The 20,080-nt window shown below is 38.2% G+C and overlaps 1 long non-coding RNA gene across 3 annotated transcripts in view; it reads left to right on the top strand.

The window, feature by feature from the left end:
- Positions 1-20,080, top strand: part of LOC143266971 (uncharacterized) — a 151,204-nt gene that overhangs the window by 11,566 nt on the left and 119,558 nt on the right. For all 3 annotated transcript variants that reach the window (XR_013041818.1, XR_013041820.1, XR_013041819.1), the window contains exons 2-3: positions 12,576-12,744; positions 16,921-17,073. This is a non-coding gene — a long non-coding RNA (uncharacterized LOC143266971). The remainder of the gene's footprint in view (positions 1-12,575; positions 12,745-16,920; positions 17,074-20,080) is intronic.

Below are 20,080 nucleotides of genomic sequence, written 5' to 3'. Positions count from 1 at the left end.
GAGAGAAGCCAGAATTTTTATACCTTTATCAGAAACAGAATATAATGGCAATTGCCAGGATCAATACAATTGTGGTTGCCAGGATACAGTGAAGTTTGCAAGTCATACAGGGTACAGAAGATCACTGTCTAAGACCAATTGTCCTGTGAAGCCTTAGTGCTTCCTTGACCACTAAGGCAACATACAGAGAAACACCAAGTGAATGCTTCACTGCCTGAGGGAATGCATTAGTCCCACAGGATCTGGAAGTCACATTGTGCCCCAAGAGCCACGGACTCTAACCTGAAAAACCTATGATGGATGCCTCTAAAGGTAGCTAGGCCAAGGCAACTACATGGTTCCCTGAAAATGATGTTATAGGTAGACTATAGAAAATACATGTTCTGCTGGGTGGTGGTGGTACATGCTTTTAATCCCAGCACTTGGGAGGCAGAGCCAGGTGGATCTCTGTGAGTTCAAGGCCAGCCTGTTCTACAGAGCGAGATCTAGGACAGGCACCAAAACTAAACAGAGAAACCCTGTCTCAAACAAACAAGCAAACAAACAAAAAGAGCTAGTCAGCTGATGGATGGACTGGGTGGGTGAGTCTTTGGAAAGTATCCAGTAAAGGGCCAGAGAGAAACAAGTTGTGAAATCAGCAAACATGATCTATTGAGAAAGTATCTTTATTATAGCTATATTATGCATTAGAATGTTATAATCAGTAAAGCCTTCTGTTGGTCAGCAGTAGGAGACCATTTTATGATTTCTGAGGCTGTAGTGAGGAAGGTGTGAATTACAAATCACAGTTGCTTAGAAACACCAGGCAAAGCCCATACACTCTAGTGAAGATAAATACAATAATTCAATAATAATGACTGGAGATGGCTATGGCATATTTCATTCCTGTGTAGTTTTTTACAAGACATAATTTGACTATACTTTTGGAATCACACTGTTCAACTTATTTCAATGTTTAGCATTTCTTACATTTCTAGTGCAATGTAAGAAATGCTCTTTGATTACTTTGCAGATTGACAGTTACTGCTCAGTATGTATTAACTGTAATTAAATCAATAAAATGTTTCATGACAGACATAACATTGCACATTATTTCATTAAAAGACACTCATAAAGACCATGACCTCTCTTGTGGTCTTTACTGGCAGCTTTCAAGACCTATTCTTCTTTATTTACTTTTACTAGACCTCTGGGGTCACTCAAAAGAAACCCAGAGTCAAGGTATCAAGTCTTTGGGACTGGTGGGACACAGGAAGGAATCAACTGTTAGGCCTACTTTCCAACCACAGTGCAACCTAGAGTTTCCCAAATGACCTCCAAGTGCCTTCTATCACACTTTTTGTTGTTTTAGTATAAATGTGATCCCATGGGAATCATGGCAGATGCTAGTAATTCTAGCACTGATAAGGCTGAGGCAGGAGAATTGTGAGTTTAGGCTGTCATGGGCTACAAAGCAAGACACTATCAAAACAAGCAAACAAAGGACAAGAGGACTAATATAGAAAATACTTCCTTTACCATGGTCTCCTATTCCTTGTTCTCCCTCTCTTTTCTTGATCCAGTTAAGATCTCCCGCTCTCTTTCCCTCGACCCTCACCCTTCATTGCTCCCACTCATGTCCAGGCTGTTTATTTAGATCTCATCCATTTCTCCATGTCTTTCTTGGGGTCCTGTTTTCCAGGTAGCCTCACTGGTGATGTGAGTAGCAGTCCAGTCATCCTTGTTCCACATCTATCATCTTCCTATGAGTGAGCACATACCATATTTGTCTTTCTGAGTCTGGGTTACCTCACTCAGGATGATTTTTTCTAGATCCATCCATTTGTCTGCAAACCTCATGATGTCATTGTTTTTCTCTGCTGAGTAGTATTCCATTGTGTATATGTGCCACATTTTATTTATCCATTCTTCAGTTGAAGGGCATCTAGGTTGTTTCCAGGTTTTGGCTATTACAAACAATGCTGATATGAACATATCTGAGCAAGTGCTCTTGTGGTATGATTGAGCATTTCTTGGGTATATGCCCAAGAGCGGTATAGCTGGATCTTGGGGGAGATTGATTCCCAATTTTCTAAGAAAGTGCCATATTGATTTCCAAAGTGGTTGTACAAGCTTGCATTCCCACCAGCAGTGGAGGAGAGTTCCCCTAGTTCCACATCCTCTCCAGCATAAAGTGTCTTCAATGTTTTTGATCTTAGCCATTCTGACAGGTGTAAGGTGGTATCTCAGAGTTGTTTTGATTTGCATTTCCCTGATGATTAGGGATGTTGAGCAATTCCTTAAATGTCTTTCAGCCATTTGACTTTCCTCTGTTGAGAATTCTCTGTTTAGTTCTAAAGCCCATTTCTCATTTGGACTGTTGGTCGTTTGAGAAAAGGAAGAAACAGAGAGCTAAAGAGGCCCACAGAAATCCACAAAGATACCCCCATAAAAGACTGCTGGCAATGGTCGAGAGACAGCCGGAACTGACCTACTCTGGTGATGGGATGGCCAAACACCCTAATAGTTGTGCCAGGAACCCCATCCAAGGACTGAGGAATCTGGATGCAGACATCCACGGCTAGGCCCCTGGTGGAGCGCTGGGAGTCTAATTAGTGAGAAAGAGGAGGGTTTATATGAGCAAGAATTATTGAAACCAAGGTTGGATAAAGCACAGGGACAAATAACCAAATGAATGGAAACACATGAACTATGAACTAAAGGCTGAGGGGCCCCCAACTGGATCAGGCCCTCTGAATAGGTGAGACAGTCGATTGGCTTGATCTGTTTGGGAAGCATCTAGGCAGTGGTACCAGGTCCTGGGCTTGTTGCATGAGTTAGCTGTTTGAAACCTGGGACTTATGCAGGGACGCTTGGCTCAATCTGGGAGGAGGGAACTGGACCTGCCTGGACTGAGTCTATCAGGTCAATCCCAGTCCTTGGGGGAGACCTTGATCTGGAGAAGGTGGGAATGGGGGGTAGGCTGGGGAGAAGGGGAGGGGGGCAGGAAGGGAGAGAACAAGGGAATCTGTGGCTATTATGTAGAACTGAATAGTATTGTAAAATTAAAAAAAAAAGAAAAGAAAATACTTCCAAGAAAAGAATCTGACATATGATTTATATGCTTAGAAAAAAAATAGGATCTCCCAACCATGTGTTTTAACCTTTCTATTTTTGTTTCTTGATTTGATTGACGTCAGATTTGTGGCTACTCTAGACCTGATAGCTTCAATCACACTCCGAGATCCGATTTCTCTCTGCTGACATGACTCAAGCTCAGGTTTAACTGAGTATGCTCTTGCCCCTTGCTTTCTCAAAGTGGTAATGCTTTTCATTCCTTCTATTGTGAGTCCTTTATACACACAGCTGGAATGATCTCATTTCCAGATCACTGTCTCCCAGTCTTTCTTGGCACTGTCTTCTAGCACCCATGATTCCACCCTCCCCAGTCCTCTCTCAGATTGAGGTAATTTGGCAACCCCGGTGTCTCATCCTCTGTCTTAGATTTATTCTTTCAATACTCTGAGTGTGTGTCTCTCCAGTGCTTACTTGTTCTGTTGAGTGGGAATCAGTTATACAACCAATTGTTTGTGGATGGGGATCATCTCCAAGTTCTTATGTATATGGTACAGGCACTGAACCACTGAGCTATATTCTTGGTTTTCTTGTATGTTAATGCTTTAGACAGGCAGTCTAGTTATGCTACCCAGGCTGGCCTTGTAGTTGTGATACTCTGTCTGTAGCCTGGGTAGTGGCTGGAAATACAGACATGGGCTATTGCACACAGTTCACTCAGGAAGGTTTTAATCAGAGATATTTATTATTCTCTCTTAAGCAATGTTTGTTATGTATGTTTTTTTAGTCTCACATTAACAGGTTAAATATTATTATCAATAACTGCCCATCCTTTGCTAATTGTTATATAAATTTTGATACCAGAAATACATGGTCATTAAAATGAAATGTGTTTTAGTCTTTTAGAATTAGCAGGCCATTAAGTTGCAGTAATTATGTATCCACAGAATTAAATTGAACCAAGGTTATTTATAGGTGCATGATAATAGACTTGGAATCAACATAACAATCCACACACTAAGAAGAGCTGTTCATGCTTGAAAGAAGTAGAAATTATGTTTGAGGACATAAGAGGATACAAAGATTTATTTGGCTGTTGTTTCCAGGCAGACTTGAAGCCACTCAAAATGCTCAGGCGTGGAAACACTTTTCCTACTTAACTATTCTTCCAACTAAGGAAAAAGAAGTGGTTCTTGAGAGACTAAGTAGAAATCTTAAGCTACATCAGAGAATAAAACATGTTCTTTCATTACTCTCTGGAGATAAAATAAAACTTGGAGTTGCACTCCTGATATTTTAAATAGGATTAGCAATAAATGGTCAAGGTTTTCTATTAGAGCCTAAAATAATCCACACAAAAAGTGAAAGTAGTGGAAATATACCACTGTCATCATTATGTATAATATATGTATATCAATATCTATTAATGTGAAGCTACATTAATAGAAAACACTCCTAACCTGGTTCTTGACAGAAAAAAGAATCAGAATTATCATGTGTCTATAAAGGCAGGAAGAAGCCAGATCTATTTTTTTTTTTTAAATCTGCAGTTTACTACAAACCATAAGCAGAAACTTGAAGTTTTACATAGCAGGAGAAAGTATGCATGAACAACTAGTAAAGTAGGATCAGTTCTAAAGTCTTTTCTCAAAGCAATTGAAGTACTCTAAAAGCCGCAAAGCTAAGCTGAGTCAACACAGTAGAATTACTTGTTTGAGGTGCATTGAAGGTGAACAACAGTGCCTGCCCATCACCTGACTAGCACTGATTCTGTATGGAGAGGAACGGGCTTCTCCAAACAGTCCTCTGAGGAGAGGAAGAAAACCCAGCAATGTGTCTAACAACATAGGAAGGGGGAGACATGTGCATTTCTATAGCCTCAGGTTCTATATCAGTTTAAAACTGACTTGTTCACAACACTGAGAAATTAGCTGCAATTGATAAACAGAAGAATTAATTATCATTCTCTCAAGGCAAAGGGAAATGTAGAAACACAGGTCAACCATTCAGCCTCAGTCATGAACCAAGAGTCTTTACAAATACTTTGGGAAACTGAACAACTGATTTTGAAGACTTTGAATAAGAGATGCCTGTTATTATGGGGCTAGGGAGAAGGAAAAAATATCCAGGTTTGTAAAGATTCTGTGTTAAATCAGTCAAAATTTAGATGCCTACTAATTTTCTGAAAAATTAAAAAAGATACAAGAAGCAAAAGACTACTAATTTTAAAATGAAAGTGGGTAATATAATATGGCATGTGTGGCAAGTTTATATTGAAGTTCAGAATACAATATTCCAAGAGATAGTTGAGTTATTCCAGCATGTTAATGCACATGCAATTGAGGTTTCATAGGAAAAAGACAAATAAAGGAGAAAGGCTAAATATAAATCTGAATCTTCCAGTTTTCTAACAATAATAGAGGGCCTTAGTGCAGATATTCAGAAAGATAAGCAAATGCATCTGGCCTACAGACAGAACATTTTCATGTAATAGTACAAGTGCAAAAGCAGAAAGAAAATAAAAACCTTGAGAGTACACAGAAAAGAAAAAACCCCACACAAACAAGGAACTACCAGTGGATATGTATATTTCAACAGTGACAGAAGCCAGAAATAATACAGAATCATTAAATAAAATGAAATAAGATAATAAATGGACATTATAAAAATCATTCTGTTCATTTAAATGCAGTTTTCTATATGTAGAATTTTACAAAGAAGTCATCAGATAAAGTAAAAAATCTGAATCTTTTTATGTTATTTGAAGGTAATTGCATAAAATCTACTCTCAAAGAAAACCAGATGATGTAATGGATTCTAAAACATTTTAATAAAAATTAATATAAATATTTCACAAAATATTTATTGTGGAAAATTTCCAAAATCTCATGGTATAAGACACTTGACCCCAATACTTGGAGAAGTGAGATTTAAAAATAAATATTCTCAAATACGCATATAACTATAAAGTCCTTTATAAAAATTTGAAAAGTGAAACACTGATATAAAGAATAAATCAACATCATTAGAAAAATTTTCTTTCAAAGACAGAAACACAGTTTGTCCTCACATTAACTCATGCAATTTAGACTGTTGCTTTAAGGAAACATGATCATTTCAGCAGGTTTTTGCAGAGCTAGTGAGTAAACTAAACTTTCTTATGATACACTCTCAGCAGAGCTGAACTTAAGGAAAATAACCCTCTTTCAAGCAAATTCAAGAACAAAACCCCCCTATCAAAGTAAAACAAAAGAACCCAACACACCTGACTGAAGTCACAGAGACTCTGGCCCATTGTAAAGTGCACATAGGTAAGAAGCAATGTGAAGTGTGAATGCCCCTCAGCACCAGGTCTACTCTGGAAGCAGGGAAAAGGGGAAGAATGCGAGAAATTAAAGTTATGGATGGTGAAGCTGCTTCAAAAACAAAACAATAAAAAATTAGCAAGGTGGTTTACAACAAGATCTCTTCAGAATAAATTTATTTGATATGAGCAAAACAATAGCTATGCAAAGCATATTTACAAATTGGTTCATTTGTTTTTGTGCACTTGAGAAATGTGTAGAAAATAGAGTGGCTACACTGAAAAGAGAAAAATGAGAAAAAGAATATAGAACAGAGTTGGGCGGTGGTGGTGTAGACCTTTAATCCCAGCACACAGGAAGCAGAGCCAGGTGGATCTCTGTGAGTTCGAGGCCAGCCTGGTCTACAAAGTGAGATCCAGGGCAAGCACCAAAACTACACAAAGAAACCCTGTCTTGAAAACAAACAAACAAACAAACAAACAAACAAACAAAGAAGAACAGGTCGATGAATGGAGGGGTGAATCACTTACAGAATGGATAACTGAATTTTAAAATCAGGCCAATAGCCCTCAGGTGAAATTTATGTAACTTAGAATCTCAGATAGAGATCAGATTTCATAGTTATTAAGACTGAGACATTTATACATAATATCAAAGGGCAACATGTAGATAACATACCAAAGCTAAACGGTGTGTTAGTCCCTGACAATCAGTTGTGAAGATCACTGTAAGCATAGCATATCCATGCCCTTGACACAATGAGTGAGAAATTCAAAATACCAGGAATAATGTCACTCTCAAGGGATGCACCATTCTGTTAATATGGGATGTTTTCGTGCAGTGAAGGAAGGATTCTCTTTTTAGGAACCTGGATGAATTAGCTATCGATATAGGACAAATATTCACCAAAACTAATCCAAGAAAAATTATATATTGAAATATCCTACATCAGAAAATTTAAAATCCTCAAGTGTGATTTTATAGATCAATGTATAAGATAGAATCATCATAAAAGTGAGATTAATGAATAAATAATGATGCTGTGCCCACACACTTAAGGGGTGGGTGTACACACAGTTTGGTCAACAGATTGCAGATAGGAATGTGGGAGAAGAGTGCTTTTGTAATTTTACAAAGACAGAGGAACATCAGTGTGCACTTGTGCAGGGATGGGGCCCAGTAGGTTCTGTATCTCATTACTTTTCCTTCATTCATTTCTATTTCCTCTCTCCACAACAGCAGAGATATTCTTGTAATGCCCTTCTCAGAAAGCCCTAGACTTTTAATTCGGCGTGATCTGGCTGGCTTATTTCACCAGTGGAGGAAACCACTTTCAGGGATCCAAAAATACTTACCACACACATCTGAATTCCTTATGCCAAATTCCTGCGAAACATTAGATCCAAATTTTGTCCCCTTTTAATTCAAACTGCTTGTGAATGCGAGAGCTTCTGACCTCTGAGAGCAGTGGGTGAGACAGGCATTGATTCAGGGTAAGGGTTTTTATTTTTATTATTTTTATTAATTCATTGATTAACTGCTTGATTGAGTTTTGAGACAATAATTAGCCCAAATTATTCTCAAGCTAGCTGTGTGGCTGTTATGCCCAGACTATGACTCCAAAGAGAGCACTGAAGACCGAGGATGCCCAGAATGCAACAGCAAGGTTTATTCTGTAGATACAAGCCTAGGCAGGGAACTCTTTCCTACACCCAATACAGTGAGGCAGAGAGGAGTTGCTCTTTGTTTGTGAGGCTGTCTTTTTAAAGGTAAAAACCACCAGCCCTTCAGGGCAGTTGCAGGGGTTGGGGGTTTGGCACGGTTGCAACTCAGATTGGTTTATTTTTATTTTTGAAGGTCTCTGTTCTCTTTTAATTGGTGAGGGTATGTAACCTTTGAATTTACTGGTTGGGGGTTACAATTATCATTTTGGGGGCAGTCCAGGACAAGTCCTGGGCTTTGTTCTTGAGCTAACATAGGGGCAGGCTGGCCTAGCATGTTCACATTGACCCATGCATGCAGCTCTAAGTTGGTGAGGGGTCCCAGACAGTAAACCACTGGTTGAACCTTGAACAGTCAGGGTACATGCAGAAAGGGAACTACTGCAAGGACTATGTCTTTTGTTCATGGCCTTCCCAGAAACTGCTTGCTTAAGCCTCAGGAAACTGAGGCCTAATCTCTGAGAGAAGACTGAGCAGCCTGTTATGGCATCTGCTTGGTCCTTTCATAGCCAAGGGTGAACTAGATAGAGCTTTGATCCTCTTGACTCCACATCCTGGGTGCCTGGATGATAGGTATGCAACACCACAATTGGACTGGGAGTTTGTATGTTAGGCGAGAAACATGTACATGGCCCCTGCCATGTAAGGTGTGAGGGACTAAAACCCCTGCTTCATTTCCTGGTAGGGAGAGGGACAGCCCAAGAAGAAATAACATCTTCCACAGAGAAAGTCAGCATGGACTGGTTCTGCTAGGGCATGAATTTGTGTTTTTCACAGCAGATCTGAATAGTTGCTGATGTCAGAGCCCTGAATCCAAAGGTAAGGAGAGTGAATTTGTGCTTGGGGACTGTTTCTCATCACTTGTTAGGAGAGCTAGTCCTCTACAGTCTTCAGTGGAGGCTGTCAGTTCCTTTAGCGTCTGTCACTTCTGTTGCTATGGTAACAACTCAGATCTCCCACTGTTAAGTTCACCTGGGAAAAGGTAACATTTTAAACTTTTCTGACAGGACTTGGAGCTCTGGTTGTACCGTCATAGTAGGAAGTCTGGTAAACCAGTAGGAATCCTGTTGTAGGGCAATTAAAAACACCAGTGCTTAACTGAAATTTTCTCATGTAAGATTTTGCCTTCAGGGTTGTGTGTTGACAGTCTTCCAGTATGTGAAATGTGGGCATCATTGCAGTTCACTAGCATGGTCCGACTCAATAAGCACTTTGTGTGAATACAGAAAAGTGATATACTGAATTGTTCAATTCATATCCAAAGAACTGACCTGAACACTCACCCAAGGAACTTGTGTGGCAATGGTGCCTGGGAATGTATGCATCCACACAGCCAAACTGAGTTTAGTTGGCAGTAAGGGCACCGTCAGCAGCAAGCATGAGTTCCTAGTGAAAGTAAAATCTGCAGTGACTTTTCCCACCATGACTACACTAAGATTCTGAGGGTGCTGGAAAGGGAAGTTGTAAGAGATGATCAAAACCCCCTCTGACTTTCAGAGTAGCTGTGGACAGGGTGGTTGAAGTAAAAACTTGAAAGGTTGGTAGAACTCATTTAATCATATTTTATATCAGCACTCAAGTAATTTAATAATAATAACAACAACAATAACAATGACAATCATAATAATTGAGCCACTTGGGATGGCTCATACACATAATCCAACACTTGAAGACAGGCTCGTCTACATGGTAAAGCCCTGTCTCAAACAACAGCAGCAGTAAAGCTGAGTGTGATAATTTTAAAAGTTAACTTGTGAAAAGGTACTGAGAAATTGTCTAGAGCAGATTAGCCTGTGGACCCCTCAATGGGGATTATCTTGATTATTAGTTGATCTAACTGACTCTGTATTTCATCATTCTCTACAACGGGCCCTGAACTAAGAGTGAAGAAAACAACCAAGAACAACAAGCAGGCAGCATGGGTGCTTGTGTTTCCAGTGCCCTTGATTGTGTGTGTGCTGACACTGACTCCTGAGTTTCTGCTGGGCCTTACCTGAAGTGACAGATGAGAACCTGGAACCCCTTTCACCTCTAAAGTTGGTCTTGTCCAGTGTTTCATCGCAAGAGAAATGAAACTAGAACAACGAATCGTGTTCTTTGCATAGTATCTATTATCAGAGCTAGATATGAATATCAATAACTATTGCTGAAGTTGACACAAGCTACCTATCCTAATATGATTCTTGTTCACAATCCTACATGTGCATATTATACACATTGCACAAGTATACATTACAGATATGCACACATGTGTTACATATTACTAGCTATGCGTCCTGTGCTCCATCTTTAACTGATTCCTCCCCTAAGCAGTGTGCTGATCCATGAAGTCATACACTGTCTTAAGCACTGCTTTCATGGGTATTTAGCCCATTATTTCTTAGATTTAGCTTGTGTATTCTGATATTTGTCCCATTTTTTTCATCAGTGATCTCCACTTCCCATCGCCTTTTCCTAGTTCATGTCTGGATGGGATTATTCTGTGTGAACTGCTTTATCTGATAGTCATGTATCTACTTCTGATCAGTATCTCACAAGGTCACCTAGGCATTTTACTAAAACTCAAATAGGATTATACTATGTGCCTGTTTAATATTCCATGCTCCTTCATCTCTATTTTTATCAACTTCTAAGCTCCAAAGTCTACGACTTAAATGACACCATACCTAGGAAGACTAAGATGTGTAAACCAAATGAAAAATCTGGGTAAATTTGTAGTGAGGCTGGAGCTTCCTACCTCAGAATGTTGAGCTATGACCCACTTCCCTGTTCCTGACCTCAAATGTGAGGTGTCTCTCTGATTTCTAAGAACCTACACAGCTGATTTTGAAAATCTCATTGTCATAACAAAGACAGAGTGTCCTGGGATGACCTTAGGCTATGAGAGTGGGACATTTGTCCTTTACATCATGAGAGAATGTCATTGCTGTGTAATTGTTTTTCTCTCTCTGAGACTCAGGGGGGCTTTTGTGAGACTCACAAAATGCAAAAGACTTGTGAGGAGCCTGCCTGTGGTTTTACAAATGTTACCACTATAGGAAGGAAGACTCTTGAGTGGAGTTGTCTGCATGCTGAACAGGAGAGTGCAGTTGAGTGAAATGATGATGTGACTGCTCCAAGGTGTGGTTGAGAAGGTTTTTATTGTAGATATGAGGGAGAGTACAGCCAGAGGCATCTGGAAGAGTCTAGAGCAGGGAGGGAAAGTAATAGACTGAACATGGTCATGAGAGGAGAGGGAGACTTGGAGAGTGAGAGAGGAAGAGAAGAGCAAGGGAGCAAAGAGAGGGGACCAGGAGCCAAGAACAGGGGCCAAGAGAGAGAGAAGAACCAAGAGAACAAAGAGAATGTGTGGCTGAAATGGGAGGTTTTTTGTAGGAACCAGAAGCTGGAGGAAGGGAAGCGAAGTTCAGGGCTGGAGAGGTTTAGAGTAGGGACAGAGGACAGGGGTGGGAAATGCTGAGAGGAGCCAGGACTCTGTAACAGGTACTTGTGATGCTCAGAGAGCCTGGCTGCTGGTGTGCATCTTGGTAGATTGATTGGGCACCACAGTTAGCCATTTGTCTTGAATTTCTTTGGGACCTGATAGTAGTAATGCATATTCTATGAGTTGCAACCATACTGGAGTGGCCTTTCCCTAATGCTGCTATCCAGGTCACCAAGGTCCTGCCATATTCTCAGTAAGTACATTGGCTCATCCAGCTTGGCTTGGATTAGATGGTGTCCTAGGCCTGCCATTAACCATTCCTTCTGGGAATAACAGAATAAATTCCCTAGAAAAATATTTACAGAGCCATTACTTTAAAGAAATGGCATGAAATAACAGCATAGTTCTGTAAGAATGGCTCTGAATCTATATGCACCAGATTTTCCAAAGCAATGAAAAAATAAAATGTTTCCCACAGAAAATTTGCAAAGAATTGAATTGAATTGTTAATCAATTAAAAATTGATTAGTAATCACAACTTTTTGAGGCTCTGGAAAATGTGATTTTTTCCTGTGAACTATCTTTTCTTCATTTGCCCTTCTGGAAAATTATTTTGTGTTTAAGTACAAGAGATTGAAATTTTCATTCTAGAGACATGTGTTCTCAATCATCTGAATATTATGTGGTAGTTCAAGTTGCTAGAAATATCACTAGGAATTATTTCATTTTAAATAAGTTTTGAATTGTATTGAGTCACAGAAACACTTTTAAAAAAATTAGATCAACATAGCATGGTAGAGGGAAGAAGTTCAGAGGAGAGCATCCACTGGCACTCACAACAGGGAAACTCACTATTTCAATGTGTCCATCAGGAGCTCAGTTCTCTGCTTCTCTAAGGAAGGGTTCAATCTCTGTTGAAAGACTTTCATGTCAGTACAACTTCTCAGGACAATATCCTTCCTGATTAATCCGAATCATCAGGTTTGTGACCCTGCTAGGAAATTTTAGATATCTTCACTTTTGTCAAATAACATAAAACACAAGAGCAATAATGTCCCATTGTTTTGGTAGGTCCAGGTGGCCATCCAAAGAAGGAAATGTTGAAGGCATTTATCAACAGGACAGGTGTCATAGAAGCCATTCAGAATTCTGTCTGTAGAAGGGCCGGGAGGAGCTCCCACTGCTGCTGTGCTCACCAGTACCTGAGGAGACACATGAAGCCAAGGGTAGGCTTGGAAAAGTGAGTCCTTGGCCTTATGCATCTGCACATCCTTTACATCTTAGGTGGTGTGTTGTTCTGAATGAAAGAAATAGATTCATCAATAAGAGAAGAATACTCGTGTTTTCAGTGGAGAAAAGAAACTAGCTAGCAAACATACATATATTACTAAGTATTTGAAATAAACACCTACCTGGGGACTTACTTGTTTAAAAGCATGAGGGAGCATTGGAATAAAATTTATTAAATCAAAACAAATAGCAAATGACTTGCAAAACAAATGGTTTTGTTGGCTGGAAAAACACATTACATTTTGGTGTTATTTATTGTACTGAAGAAAAGAATATGTAAATGATTACGTAGAAATATATGTGGATTACTGAAGATTTCTTACATGCACAAAAGATGGTCAAAATCAACATAAATTTTACTTCATTTTCATATAGCTGGCAGTTTGTGTTAAAGGAGATTGATGTTTTGTTATTATTCCAACTACAGTATATGTTTTTCATACACCTGTTATTAAGCGATACCAGCAGTATAGACACTAAACACATGAACAACTATAATTTGCTATTTCATGTCATTATTTTTAATGAGATAAGTGAAAAGACTTTGCATGACACATAACAGCTGCTAAACAGTAAATGAAACCAAGTGGGTAACTGTCACCTTTACTTACTAACATGAAGTTGTGCAAAATCTTAGCCTTCAAGTAATATTCTCTGATCAGAAATATGGGATACAATTATTTTTACCCTTTATCAATAACAATTCACTATTGCTTATTGGTGTGAAAGGAGGGAGGTGAGGAAAAGGAGAGAGAAAGAGAGAGAGAGAGAGAGAGAGAGAGAGAGAGAGAGAGAGAGAGAGGGAGGGAGGGAGGGAGGGAGGGAGGGAGGGAGGGAGGGAGGGAGGGAGAGAGAGAGAGAGAGAGAGAGAGAGAGAGAGAGAGAGAGAGAGAGAGAGAGAGAATGTTGGTTCAGGATATAAGCGAATCCTATATCATGTATGTGCATAGGAACTCAAACATCTACTGAAAAAATCAGGACCTGTGCCTTTCCCTCTGAACCACTGGTGTACATTTATTTATTGTATTAGGTTATAGTTTCATCTATGAGTAAACAACATTAGTGATCAAGTACATGTTTGCTACCCCCATAGTTATCTAAAAGCTTGTAGGATAAGTGGTATCTTCCCCCGGAGTGTGAGTTCTGACTAAAGCCTCTTAGACTCCTTCTGGCCATGAGGGTGTTCCTACTGAGCAACCTTCTCGTATCACATGTTAGTACTAGCTGTCTTTCTGTTGGTGCAATTAATTTTGAATTTGGGGACTTTCTTGAGGAATCTAATGTTATATCTTTGAAATTTTAAATATTTCCTGGATGTTAAATACTCTGACATGTTTTCATATTGAGGAATTTTTATCTATGAGTATTTCAATTTGCTGGGATTATTTTGTGCTTTTGATCTTCACTAATACTTCTTATGAAAATAAATGTAGAACAAAATTAACAGATTTTGAAAGTGAAAGTAAATATTGGCACTACTTAGATGTCATGAGGGAACCTTTAGGGTTGGATGGGGTGAATCATAGCAAAGTGTAAGGTTTTATGTGCGTGGGATAAAACACATAATCTTGTACTCTTCATAAAATAATTATGAATATAAATGATTATAGGCTCCAGTGGTTACCATTCCAACTAAGTCCATGTGAGGTGAGCTGGTTCACTAGTGGGTAACTAAGCAGAAACAAAAAGACTTGGAAGTGGGTTGGGAACACACCCTCTGTAGCCATTTCCAGCTCAAATGATAGACATTAAAGGGGTAGAGATGATAATGAAATGGCTTGATGGTTGGGTTTTTAATAACATGAGAGTTTATGATGTTACCATGTGACCATCCAGAGCTATTCTGTCAATAAAATAGCCATTCTATATAATTTAAACTAAGGTATCAGTAACATTTTAAAAATTTAAGGTGGTTTTTGGTAATTTTAAGTTATTTTCTAAAGTCTATTTTCCATGCCATCTCATTTCCATCATTTCTCCAGAGCAGTTCCTTAGGACCTCAGGACTTCTTTGATGTTAATGTGTCTTTATGAGCAATTGTTTTGTTAATTCCGTCTCTAGTTTTAGTTTTAGAGTTTTTATTATAACAGATGGATGATGGTTTCTTGAGTTCCTTTGGCTTGTACTTATTATAACTTTGTGAATTCCTGACTTGATTTATTTTCTCTATTTTTGAAAAATCTATGTACCTCCTCAACTAGCTCCCTGCCCCTCTTTGCTTTCTGTTAGGACAACCCAATGCCCAGAGAAGACCTCTGCCATCAGACTGTAGTCCTTTAATAGTTTCTTGCATATTTCACCTCTTCATTTGTTAACTGTTTGTGATCATCTGACTTATTTTACAGTGCACTGTCTTATTCTTTATAAATATTCTGTTTAAAGATTCATTTTGGTTTCTTTTTTCACTTAACATACTCAGTATATTTTTTATATTTTTTAAGTATGAGTTTACTTATTAAGAATTGACTTCTATTCTCTAGGAAATTCTAAGTTCTAAAAGTTATTTTCTTCACATTTTACCATACATATTTTAATGTTCATTTCTGAAAACTGCAGAGACTGGTTCATCTGTGGGTAGGTTTCTACCACCTTTTCTCTTGTCATTCAACTTATTATTGTGTCTGGAAGTTTCTGATTGAAAAGAAAGTAGGATTTGTAAATATGGAAGACTGTGTCTGAGGAGATGGCTGATTGGATAAAATGCTTGCCATGCCTCATGAGGACCTGAGTTCAAATACCTAGAACCCATAGAAAGGCAGTGCATGATAGGAGTCAAGACAGGAGAATCCCCTGGAGCTTTGGGCCAGTGAGCCTGATGTCAAAAAATAATGACTATATCATTTAGTCAATTCTTACTGCACTGAATGGTTGAACTCTCCCAATAAGTATTCACCTTGAACCAGCATAAAAGTTATACTTTTGTGTTTACATATACACATTTTTGTTTCTATATAAACTTATAAATCACAACTGTATGCATCTATACATTTGACATTAAATTATTTTTCTGACTTACACCTGGTCTTCTAAATGAGTTCTAGCCCCAATCCATTACAATAAATGAAAAAAATGTATTTTACTCACCTAGTTACCTCAGAAAACTGGGACAATTGACTTAATAGCCCTTTTCCATGGTTTGTTATTGTGTCTAGTGAATTAGACTATTGAGTTCAAACTATGAACCTTGAAAAGAGCAGATGATGACTAGAAATTCCTCATTGCCCATAACCATGTAGGGTTTGACGTTAAAGCACATCAAAAGCTAGAAATATAATCTTAATGAAAAATATTCATTCTACATGGAAATGTATCTCATTAAAATTAGAGCACACTTAAATATTTAAGAGGTGTTTATGAAAATTTACATACATGTTCAAAGCAAATTTTAATAGTATTAAAGCAAATAAGATTATTTTGCTGTTTTTTTATCTTGTTCTGTTTTCCCATAAAAAAAACCTCCACTCTGCCAGTTATTCAGTTGTTAATTAGGATATCACAGCAATGTGGCTTGTGGCCAGACATTAGGTAACTTTTCCATTTAATTGTAAATTTTCATTACATTGTATAGAGCAAATAAAATTGTACCATGTGGGAAAATAAGTGCCATTAATTAAAATAATCATTTCTGTGTTAATTGGAAAATCTCTTTCTAGGCTATGAAGTAAGGGATTTGCCTACATAATTTTAGTTTGACCTCACAATTACCCTGATCTGTGAGGAACTATATCTCCTCAGAGTTGCCACTATAGAAGCAAGGAGATTAACTAATTTGCTCAAAATTAACAGCAATTTGTTTTGTTTTTACTCACTGAGTACCGGTTTTCAGGACAGGGTCTCAAGTAGGAGAGGCTGGCCTGGAACTCTGGAATCTCCCTATGTGCTGTTGATTAAACAGGTGTGCCACCTTGCTGGCTGTTTATTATTAACAGCAGTCAGACTTACAAATTAAATAAAAAGATCAGCCTTAGCCTCTCCCTTAACTTGAGTATACCTTAGACAACTCTGGCTCTGGCTGCAGGCTTTCCAAACAGATGGGAAACAGAAAATATCACACTTTCTTTATGAAACTTGTAGGTGTGATTCTGTTCTCTGCCTTTGTGACATGTATGTTCATTTTTTCTTTCAGGAAGTTTCACACTTAGAGCTGCCTTCTTCAAGGCACAGCATCCTCCTGTGTGGACCAGGCTGTGAAATTGAATCAGACAGAAGATGAGGCTCCTGAAAGTCTTAGTGAGAAGTGAGCAGTTGATGGCTACATGCTGTAATTTGTATTTTGAAGGTAAATGTTGTGTAAAAGAATTAGATTGGGATATGAACTTGTATTTTCCTTTTTCTCTAAGTTATAGACAAACATTTGCTCCTACAAGGTACAGATGTATAGCAATGTGTGTGTGTGTGTGTGTGTGTGTGTGTGTGTGTGTGTGTGTGTGAGTGTATTCAAAACTCTCAAATACACTGTGTAAGTCTATTGGTTTACATTAACAACACCTCTACTTCCATTCAACCATCTAACTCTACACACACACACACACACACACACACACACACACACACACACACACTCACATACATCAAATAGCTAGCAGATAATAATATATAATTTTTTTCTCTGTAAGATGTTATTTTGGATGCTGAAAACATTGGTAGAATTAATGTCTGTGCTTTATGAGGGGGTAGTAGCTGTATTCTTCATATGAACACTTTTTTCCCTACCACAACTAAATGTGTCTCACAAGAGTTAGTTTTGCCTTTATATAGTCACACATTTATTTACTATGACAGGCAACTAATAGGAAAATCTTAAAGAGAGGGTAACTTTACTTTTAGTTCACCATTTGGGGAAAGTAAATTTGAGGCATGGTTCTGAGTTTGAGAGACTACATTAAGTGATGCATTGTAGCAGAGCTATATGGCAGGATAAGCTACTCATCTCATGTCAACCAGAAAGATGAGAGAGGGGAGAGAGAGAGAGAGAGAGAGAGAGAGAGAGAGAGAGAGAGAGAGAGAGAGAGAGAGAGAGAGAGAGAGAACAAGATATACACCTGCAGGACAAATCCCCAGTGACCCACTTCCTCCAACTAGACACAACTTCTAAATTTGCAACTCCAGCTACATGTTCTACTCTTGAGCCTATTACATAACCTTCATATTTAAACTCAGTAAGCTTCTTAGAAAAACTCAAGACATAATAATGAAGAGTAAAGAAAACTGCTACAATATTTGTAAGCCAAAAGGAAAATTCACTTTGTGTCCAATTACAGAGATCCAAGGCTATGACTAGAGTCCATGGTAACTTGGAAAATAAAAATTGCATCTACTCAATACAATATGTTTATTATTATTAATTAAATTATTATCTGTTAATTTAAATAATAAGATGCCAAATTTTTCATTTCCGTTTAAATTATTGTTTTAAGGAATTCTCATTGTCAAATGTTTCACTGACTACATCTGAGTGAAATAATTCAAATTCGATTTAAATCTAATAGTGAAAATTAATATTACCAGTTCTAAAATATTAAATAAATAAAAAATCTATTATGTCCTGTATTCTATTTCACAGTTGTCATGGTTTTATGAATCACACATGCTAATGATTATGACAACAGAACTCTGAGGGACAGCTTCTAATACTGATATTTGTAGTTGGAGCAATGTAAGTTTACTTGTCCCAGTGAGAAAATATTAAATGTGGAGATGCAATATTATTTTTATTTTCCTCAGATCTACACCTACTACTTGCCTTTCTGATCATTCCATGTGAAATATTTCTTCCAAACTCTCATTTCTTGTCCCAAATGTGTACTTCATTTTGAAAGGTAGTATGCATTTTCAGACTGTTTCCAGAAAAGACTGAAAAGTTGCAAAAGGTTCTGTACAGGCATAATGAACCACCCTCTGAGCATAAGAACCTCTATTTTCACCAGAACAGCTGTGACTACTTCAAGATACCCCTGTGGTTGACTGCGGAAGTTCCCTTATAGGGGAACAGTTGGCCAAAGTTATTGGGCCCTCCCCCTGATATTCTTCCTTCTGCACCTCCTGGTCATTTGTCATTCTGCCCTGATCGCATGTGCCTCATGATCTTGGGAGGTGCTACACTAGAAAGACTGGAAGAGTTACTGGAGGGCAAGGGGGAGTCTTCATCTATGCAGCTATGGGGAAGTCATCTTCTATGCTGGGGGTAAGACTTTTTATTGTTATTGCTGCTTTGGTGTCCATGTTATTGAAAGTAAATCCCTTGTCTATGATCTGCAAGTAAACCAATCAACTCATTGTCTACCCAGGTTGGACTTTGCTAGAATTATACTTGGGTTTGTTGCTGGAGCCCTATGAGCAGTGGCTTGCTTATGTCTCCCTACAGATCAAGATCCTTAAACAACTGGACACTGGGGCTCTTTTTTTGTCTTTTAAAATAATTAGATACAAAGCCAGATATTAGTTTTTTATTTCTGGATCTCATTCTTTATATCTGAAATTGATAGTCCACAAGAGTTTCTCCCTGACATTTTGTATATATTTAAAGTACAATGTTCTATTGGGTTGCCATAGCTAGAGGAAATTCTTGCTATTAATTTGTTTATTTTGTAACTCAGAACTTTAGCTGTTCCCAGGTAGAAATCTGAACATTGTATGAGGAATAAATTTCTCAGCCATATGATCCACCCTTCAGCTAGAAAGAAATAACACTTATTTTAAGAGAGAATTGCCCTGACTTTAAGGATTTAATATTAGCACATAAAAATAAGTCAGTCATTTGGATTAAGGGAAAACATTTCAAGGCCAGTTTTTACTGGATAAAGTGGGAGAAGAGGTAAGAGCTGTCAACACTAGGGAAAATCATGTGATAGTGTGGAGGATGGGTGGCATTCAGTGACTTTTTTTACTATAACTTCAACGTGTGATTGTATTACCCTTTGTAATGGTGATCACATTAACTAAAACTTACTAAGACAATAGGAACATAGCAAAGAAAGTCATACATAATCTTAAATACAGGAGAAATTTTGTTAACATAAAATTGTGAGACAATCATCATGCTGGTAGGAGAGAGATCTCATAGTTTTCCTCTTAGATTTTCTGGTCCCCAAGTCAAAAGTGGAATGCAACACTTTAACATGTTTGGAAGGAAAGCTAACACCATGGACCTCAATTTTTTGATATGTTCTGCTTACATGCCAGAAAAGCAATATACCAAGGACTTCTCATTTGATTTCACATCCCCAGCTTTACTCTGGAGGTTGAGGACATGGTATAAAGAAAATAAAGGAATCTTTGGCTCATGA

This window comes from Peromyscus maniculatus, chromosome 1, assembly GCF_049852395.1.
Source record: "Peromyscus maniculatus bairdii isolate BWxNUB_F1_BW_parent chromosome 1, HU_Pman_BW_mat_3.1, whole genome shotgun sequence".
Classification (NCBI taxonomy): Eukaryota; Metazoa; Chordata; class Mammalia; order Rodentia; family Cricetidae; genus Peromyscus; species Peromyscus maniculatus.
The sequence above is the reverse complement of the archived record's forward strand: the minus strand, read 5'-3'. Positions and strand labels throughout refer to the sequence as shown.